Below are 7,828 nucleotides of genomic sequence, written 5' to 3'. Positions count from 1 at the left end.
TTTGTATTTTCTATATGCCAAAGAAAATGAAAGCGGTTCTTTGTTGTTTAAAAAAATATTTTCATATTTTCATCAAAAAAGAAACAAGTCATTTTCTGGTACCTTGTTTATTCTTTTCTTTTTTTTACTCAGAAAAGTAACTGTCAGAATGTACTCAGACCCCACAGGGTTTAGGAACGACCATGATTCTATCCACTACGGCCTATGCATGATGGTTGTGCTGCCATCAGTAATCTGAAAAGTGAAACATCACATTATCTGAAGAAGTGGCTGACACGCATTCGATAGGAACTAACACGGAACCCAAACCGGCTGCGCCATCGTGCGCCATCGTGCATAAATGTATTTTGTCCCCCTACACCAAACACGATCACGACACGTAGGTTAAAGTATCAAAACAAACTCAACCAATTACATTAATTTGGGAACAGGTCGAAAAGCATTAAACATTTATGGCAATTTAGCTAGTTAGCTTGCACTTGCTAGCTAATTTGTCCTATTTATTTAGCTTGCTGTTGCTAGCTAATTTGTTCTGGGATATAAAGAGTTTTTATTTGACCTGAAATGCACAAGGTCCTCCACTCTGACAATTAATCCACACATAAAACGGTCAACTGAAATCGTTTGTCATCTCTCCTCCTTCCAGGTATTTTCATCTTTGAACTTATATGGTGATTGGCATCTAAACTTTCATAGTATTACCATGATGACCGGCAAAACAGTTCACCTTTCAATCACCCATGTGGGGATAAGGAGATGGCACGTTGGTACCTGCTTCTATAAACCAATGAGAAGATGGGAAAGGCAGGACTTGCAGCGCGATCTGGGTCAGAAATAGAAATGACTTCTACTTTAGCCCTTGGCAACGCAGACGCTCGTTGGCGTGCGCGAGCAGTGTGAGTGTAATAATTGAATAACAGATTTCTACATTTATTTTGCAACGCTCGCGAACGCTACGCGAGCAGTGTGGTCAGCCTATTTGGTAGGGTTTAAAACCACTTTTAATGTTAAAACCATCAATGTTTGTTACTGCCAAACTGTGCTCTATAGGGGTGTGTCTTATATAGACTCTAGGGGTGTGTCCTATATGGATTCTAGGGATGTGTCCTATATAGACTCTATGGGTGTGTCCTATATGGATTCTAGGGATGTGTCTTATATAGACTCTAGGGGTGTGTCCTATATAGACACTAGGGGTTTATACTACTGTGAACTATAGGCCTTAGGAAGGGTTTATACTACTGTAAACTAAATATATAGGCCTTATGAAGGGTTTATACTACTGTAAACTAAATATATAGGCCTTATGAAGGGTTTATACTACTGTGAACTATAGGCCTTATGAAGGGTTTATACTACTGTAAACTAAATATATAGGCCTTATGAAGGGTTTATACTACTGTGAACTATAGGCCTTATGAAGGGTTTATACTACTGTAAACTACAGGCCTTACGAAGGGTTTATACTACTGTAAACTAAATATATAGGCCTTATGAAGTTTTTATACTACTGTAAACTAAATATATAGGCCTTATGAAGGGTTTATACTACTGTAAACTAAATATATAGGCCTTACAAAGGGTTTATACTACTGTAAACTAAATATGTAGGCCTTATGAAGGGTTTATACTACTGTAAACTATAGGCCTTATGAAGGGTTTATACTACTGTAAACTATAGACCTTATGAAGGGTTTATACTACTGTAAACTATAGACCTTATGAAGGGTTTATACTACTGTAAACTATAGACCTTATGAAGGGTTTATACTACTGTAAACTATAGACCTTACGGTGGGTTTATACTACTGTAAACTACAGGCCTTATGAAGGGTTTATACTACTGTAAACTATAGACCTTACGATGGGTTTATACTACTGTAAACTAAATATATAGTCCTTATGAAGGGTTTATACTACTGTAAACTATAGGCCTTATGAAGGCTTTATACTACTGTAAACTAAATATATAGACCTTATGAAGGGTTTATACTACTGTAAACTATAGGCCTTATGAAGGGTTTATACTACTGTAAACTATAGACCTTATGAAGGGTTTATACTACTGTAAACTATAGACCTTACGATGGGTTTATACTACTGTAAACTAAATATATAGGCCTTATGAAGGGTTTATACTACTGTAAACTATAGACCTTACGAAGGGTTTATACTACTGTAAACTACAGGCCTTATGAAGGGTTTATACTACTGTAAACTATAGACCTTACGATGGGTTTATACTACTGTAAACTAAATATATAGGCCTTATGAAGGGTTTATACTACTGTAAACTATAGACCTTACGATGGGTTTATACTACTGTAAACTAAATATATCAGCCTTAAAGGGTTTATACTACTGTAAACTAAATATGTGTTGTGTTGATACCTTATGAAGGGTTTATACTACTGTAAACTATAGACCTTACGATGGGTTTATACTACTGTAAACTACAGGCCTTATGAAGGGTTTATACTACTGTCAACTATAGACCTTACGATGGGTTTATACTACTGTAAACTACAGGCCTTATGAAGGGTTTATACTACTGTAAACTATAGACCTTACGATGGGTTTATACTACTGTAAACGAAATATATCGACCTTAAAGGGTTTATACTACTGTAAACTAAATATATAGACCTTATGAAGGGTTTATACTACTGTAAACTACAGGCCTTATGAAGGGTTTATACTACTGTAAACTATAGACCTTACGATGGGTTTATACTACTGTAAACTATAGGCCTTACGAAGGATCTATACTACTGTAAACTAAATATATAGGCCTTATGAAGGGTTTATACTACTGTAAACTAAATATATAGGCCTTACAAAGGGTTTATACTACTGTAAACTAAATATATAGGCCTTATGAAGGGTTTATACTACTGTAAACTATAGGCCTTATGAAGGGTTTATACTACTGTAAACTATAGACCTTATGAAGGGTTTATACTACTGTAAACTATAGACCTTACGAAGGGTTTATACTACTGTAAACTATAGACCTTACGATGGGTTTATACTACTGTAAACTATAGGCCTTACGAAGGATCTATAATACTGTAAACTAAATATATAGGCCTTATGAAGGGTTTATACTACTGTAAACTAAATATATAGGCCTTACAAAGGGTTTATACTACTGTAAACTAAATATATAGGCCTTATGAAGGGTGTATACTACTGTAAACTATAGGCCTTATGAAGGGTTTATACTACTGTAAACTATAGACCTTATGAAGGGTTTATACTACTGTAAACTATAGGCCTTATACTACTGTAAACTATAGACCTTATGAAGGGTTCATACTACTGTAAACTATAGACCTTATGAAGGGTTCATACTACTGTAAACTATAGGCCTTATGAAGGATTTATACTACTGTAAACTATAGACCTTATGAAGGGTTTATACTACTGTAAACTATAGGCCTTATACTACTGTAAACTATAGACCTTATGAAGGGTTCATACTACTGTAAACTATAGACCTTATGAAGGGTTCATACTACTGTAAACTATAGGCCTTATGAAGGATTTATACTACTGTAAACTATAGACCTTATGAAGGGTTCATACTACTGTAAACTATAGGCCTTATGAAGGATTTATACTACTGTAAACTATAGACCTTATCAAGGGTTTATACTACTGTAAACTATAGGTCCTTATGAAGGGTTTCTACTACTGTAAACTATAGGCCTTACGAAGGGTTTATACTACTGTAAACTATAGGCCTTATGAAGGGTTCATTAACCAGTGGATGGTGAAGACAGTCCAATAAATCACTGGGCCTGTGTTCCCACCTATCCAGGTCATCTACTGTAAGCTGTGCCTGAGGAAGGCCCGCAGCATCATCAAGGACCCCACACACCAGCTTGGTCACGACCTTATTGTCAAGGCAGTCGATATCGGAGAATGAGGTCACATACCGCACGCACACACACATACACCACAGCTGTTGCTACCAGACTCTTACTATTGTTGGAATCGGCTAAATTTTGAACATTGAGAGGGTAAATGAATGATTGGAAATTAAACAGACTGGGTGTTATGTTAGAATGGTTCTCTGAAGAAAGTCAGAAGGCTTTGGAATGTGTTTGATGGAGGAGAGGAGAGCGAGGTGTTGATACAGGGGAGACAGATGGACATCTGGGTATTAGGTGAGAGAGGGGTTGAGGTCAGGAGGTGAGGACAGAGATGTGTTGATACTGGGGAGACAGATGGACATCTGTAGATTTGGAGTTGAGGTCAGGAGTTGAGGACAGATTCTCTTGAGAGTAATAAATGTTTGGAATCCTGTTACCCTCTTTATTAGCTTCCTGTGGAGCCATAAAATGTAAGGATTAGAGAGAAAGAGGAGTGTCTTAAGTAGGATGTATATAAACTGTGAAATCTGAAATCTTTAGCTGTCTGTTTTCAGCTGTACAGAACCTTTGGGATGAATAAACTTAGTTAAAGCTTCTCTAGTGTCCGTGGGTTATTTACTCTGAAAAATAAGAACCTAACATTATAATAGCTAAATACTGCACAATTTAAAACACTTGCTCCCCCCCAATCCCTCTTCCTCAAAACCTGTAAATATTGGGCTTGTTGAAGACGACAACATCCCCTGTGACCGTACACAGTGTCTTCAGAAAGTATTCAGACCCCTTGACTTTTTCCACATGTTGTTACATTGCAGCCTTATTCTAAAATTGATTACATTGTTTCCCCCCCCCCTCATTAATCGACACACAATACCCCATAATGACATCACAAAATCTCAATGACATCACAATACCTCAATGACATCATAATACCCCATAATGACAAAGCAAAAACAGGTTTTTATACATTTTTGCTAATTTCTAATTCAGACCCTTTACTCAGTACTTTGTTGAAGTACCTTTGGCAGCGATTACAGCCTCAAATCTTCTTGGGTATGACGCTACAAGCTTGGCACACCTGTATTTGGGGAGTTTCTCCCATTCTTCTCTGCAGATCATGTCAAGCTCTGTCAGGTTTGATGGGGAGCGTTGCTGCACAGCTATTTTCAGGTCTCTCCAGAGAAGTTAGATCGGGTTCAAGTCAGGGCTCTGGCTGGGCCTCTCAAGGACATTCAAAGACTTGTCCCGAAGCCACTCCTGCGTTGTCTTGGCTGTGTGCTTAGAGTCGTTATCCTGTTTGAAGGTAAACCTTCGCCCCAGTCTGAGGTCCTGAGCGCTCTGGAGCAGGTTTTCATCAAGGATTTCTCTCTGTACTTTGCTAAACCCTTCATTCATATTTGCCTCGTTCTTGACTAGCCTCCCAGTCCCTGAAAAACATCTCACAGCATGATGCTGCCACCACCATGCTTCACCGTAGGGATGGTGCCAGGTTTCCTCCAGACGTGACGCTTGGCATTCAGGCCAGAGTTCAATCTTGGTTTCATCAGACCAGAGAATCTTGTCATGGTCTGAGAGTTGTCTTTAGTTGCCTTTTGGAAAACTCCAAGCGGGCTGTCGTGCCTTTTACTGAGGAGTGGCTTCCGTCTGGCTACTCTACTATAAGGCCTGATTGGTAGATTGTTGCAGAAATGTTTGTCCTTCTGGAAGGTTCTCCCATCTCCACAGAGGAACTCTGGAGCTCTGTCAGAGTGACCATTGGGTTCTTGGTCACCTCCCTGACCAAGGCACTTCTCCCCCCGATTACTCAGTTTGGCCGGGCGGCCAACTCTAGGAAGAGTCTTGGTGATTCCAAATTTCTTCCATTTAAGAATGATGGAGGCCAATGTGTTCTTGGGGACATTCAATGCTGCAGATGTTTTGGTACCCTTCCCCAAGATCAGTGCCTCGAAACAAGCTCTGACATGCACTGTCAACTGTGTGACTTTCCAAGTCATGTCCAATCAATTGAATTTACCACAGGTGGACTCCAATCAAGTTGTAGTATCATCTTAAGGATGATAAATGGAAACAGGATGCACCTGAGCTCAATTTCGAGTCTCAAAGCAAAGGACCTGAATACTTAAAAAAATAAATATATATTCTAAAAACCTGTTTTCGCTTTGTCATTATGGGACATTGTGTGTAGATTGATTTTTTTTAAAAACATCAGCATTTTTAGAATAAGGCTGTAAAGTAACAATTTGTTGAAAAAGTCAAGGGGTCTGAATACTTTCCGAAGGCACTGACTAGTTTCCGAAGGCACTGACTAGTTTCCGAAGGCACTGACTAGTTTCCGAAGGCACTGACTAGTTTCCGAAGGCACTGACTAGTTTCCGAAGGCACTGACTAGTTTCCGAAGGCACTGACTAGTTTCCGAAGGCACTGACTAGTTTCGAAGGCACTGACTAGTTTCTGAAGGCACTGACTAGTTTCCGAAGGCACTGACTAGTTTCCGAAGGCACTGACTAGTTTCCGAAGGCACTGACTAGTTTCGAAGGCACTGACTAGTTTCCGAAGGCACTGACTAGTTTCCGAAGGCACTGACTAGTTTCCGAAGGCACTGACTAGTTTCCGAAGGCACTGACTAGTTTCCGAAGGCACTGACTAGTTTCCGAAGGCACTGACTAGTTTCCGAAGGCACTGACTAGTTTCCGAAGGCACTGACTAGTTTCGAAGGCACTGACTAGTTTCGAAGGCACTGACTAGTTTCCGAAGGCACTGACTAGTTTCCGAAGGCACTGACTAGTTTCCGAAGGCACTGACTAGTTTCCGAAGGCACTGACTAGTTTCCGAAGGCACTGTATGTACGGTCACAGGGGATGTTGTCGTCTTCAACAAGCCCAATATTTACAGGTTTTGAGGAAGAGGGATTGGGGGGGGGGGCAAGTGCCAACCAGAAGCCATGGATTGACATCCGCACTGAGCAACAGAGCTGCCACTTTCAAGGAGCAGGACACTAATCCGGACGCTTAACGGAAATCCCCTATGATCTCCGACGAGCCATCAAACAGTCAAAACAGGGCGTTGAATCTACGTTCTGACACTCGTGGAATATTTATTTCATTTGTATTTTATCAGGTCGGTTGACTGAGAACACGTTCTCATTTACAGCAACGACCTGGGGAATAGTTACAGAGTAGAGGAGGAGGGGGATGAATGAGCCAATTGTAAGCTGGGGATGACTAGGTGACCGTGATGGTATGAGGGACAGCTTGAGAATTTAGCCAGGACACCGGGGTTAACCCCCCTACTCTTACGAACGTGGCAAACTATCACGGACTATAAAGGGAAACCCAGATTCTAACAGACTAAATTCCTTCTATGTACGCTTAGAGGCAAGCAACACTGAAACCATGCATGAGCGCACCAGCTGTTCCAGACGACTGTTATCTCGCTCTCTGTAGCCGATGTGAGTTATGCCTTTAAACAGGTCAACATTCACAAGGCCGCAGGGCCAGAAGGATTACCAGGACATGTACTCAGAGCATGCGCTGACCAGCTGGCAAGTGTCTTCACTGACATTTTAAACCTCTCCCTGTCCCAGTCTGTGATACCTGGCTCACATCATCAAGACCATCATCCCAGATCCCAGACAACCTGAGGGGTATCCTTCAAAGCAGGTTTGAGTTAGTGAGGTAACTTCGGTCAACTCTGAGTTCAACTCGGGAAAACTGGTCATATGAAAGTGACTCACCTTTTAGCCAGGTAAATATCTATGGAATTCTTCAGAAATAACCTCCTTAGGGGCAGGCTAACTTACGGCTAACTCTGTACTTACCCTGAATAAAAGGACCAATGAAATCAGATTCTTGCTTCCTCATCCCCTTCATTTGAGGAAGACTGATTAACACTAATTAATTAATACTAATATTAATATTAATAATGACCCATATTAAATATATTATTAATAA

Source organism: Oncorhynchus gorbuscha, linkage group LG20, assembly GCF_021184085.1.
Source record: "Oncorhynchus gorbuscha isolate QuinsamMale2020 ecotype Even-year linkage group LG20, OgorEven_v1.0, whole genome shotgun sequence".
NCBI classification, from domain to species: Eukaryota; Metazoa; Chordata; class Actinopteri; order Salmoniformes; family Salmonidae; genus Oncorhynchus; species Oncorhynchus gorbuscha.
The sequence above is the reverse complement of the archived record's forward strand: the minus strand, read 5'-3'. Positions refer to the sequence as shown.